Below are 1,403 nucleotides of genomic sequence, written 5' to 3' on the forward strand. Positions count from 1 at the left end.
ACTTGGCATCACTCACAGCAGCCTCCCATTCTCTTGCCTCAGCCTCATGAGCAGCTAGGACTTATAGGTACCTGCCACAAAACCCGGCTATTTTTTGGTTGCAGTTGTCATTGTTGTTTAGCAGGTCCGGGACAGGCTGAAACTCAGCAGCCTCAGTGTATGTGGTCAATGCCCTACTCACTGAGCTACAGGCTGACTCAAACTTTCTTAACAACACCAACACTTGGCCAATGGTTGTGGTATATACATTTGTAAGCATGTTATCTATTCTGTCAATAGGTAGAGCTAGGTTCATGTGAACTGAAACCACTAGTCAACCAAAATTCTCTCATTGCCTCAGCTCAGTTCTGCAAAAGAATCATTTAATAGTTTATTTAAAAATTTTACCCCCAGGCAGTGCCTGTGGCTCAGTGAGTAGGGCCCCAGCCCCATATACAGAGGGTGGTGGGTTCAAACATGGCCCCGGCCAAACTGCAACAAAAAAATAGCCAGGCACTGAGGCAGGCGCCTGTAGTCCCAGTTACTTGGGAGGTTGAGGCAAGACAATTGCCCAAGCCCAAGAGCTGGAGGTTGCTGTGAGCTGTGATGCCAAGGTACTCTACCAAGGGCGACAAAGTGAGACTCTGTCTCTAGAAAAAAAAAAAATCCTACTCCCAGACACTCTGGTTAAAGTTATCTCTGGGACAGAGAGCACAGGAATGTGAATTCTTCATAAATTCCCCATGTGATTACCATGTTTGGGGATACTAGTCCGAAGGTGAGCACAGACCTCCGGAATTAGCTTTTTTGTTTCTCTCGAGACAGAGTCTCATTCTGTTACTCTAGGTAGAATACCATGGCATCACCATAGCTCACAGCAACCTCAAACTCCTGGCCTCAAGTGATCCTCTTGCCTCCCAAGTAGCTGCCACTACAGGCACCTGTCAGAACACCTAGCTAGTTTTTTCTACTTTTAGTAGAGATGGTGTCTCTTAAAAGAGAGAGCAAAAGCTCAGGCTGATTTTGAACTACAGAGCTCAATAATCCACCTGCCTCAGCCTCCCAGAGTGCTAGGATTACAGATGTGAGCCACCGTGCCTGGCCTGGAGTTAGCATTGTTGACTGGCTCCTCTTCTTTCTCTTCCTGAGATCTCATTCCAATCACCTTCTCCTTTCCCTGGCAGTTCTGGCTTCTTAATCTGGGGCATTGTTCAGGCATCAGAAAACAGTATGTAGGAAACTCTCTGAGAGTCAAACACAATAACCTGCTTTCTTTAAAAAGCAACAACATGACTTTATTTTGATACCAAAATACTTTAACATTAATTTTAACTAATCCAGAGTCAGCCTGTGCACACAAATGAAGGAAACAGATCATGCTCAAGTGGTCTGGCTTGAAAATTGACTCCATGGTATAAATACCT

This window comes from Otolemur garnettii, unplaced genomic scaffold, assembly GCF_000181295.1.
Source record: "Otolemur garnettii isolate 467f Iridium unplaced genomic scaffold, OtoGar3 scaffold00276, whole genome shotgun sequence".
NCBI classification, from domain to species: Eukaryota; Metazoa; Chordata; class Mammalia; order Primates; family Galagidae; genus Otolemur; species Otolemur garnettii.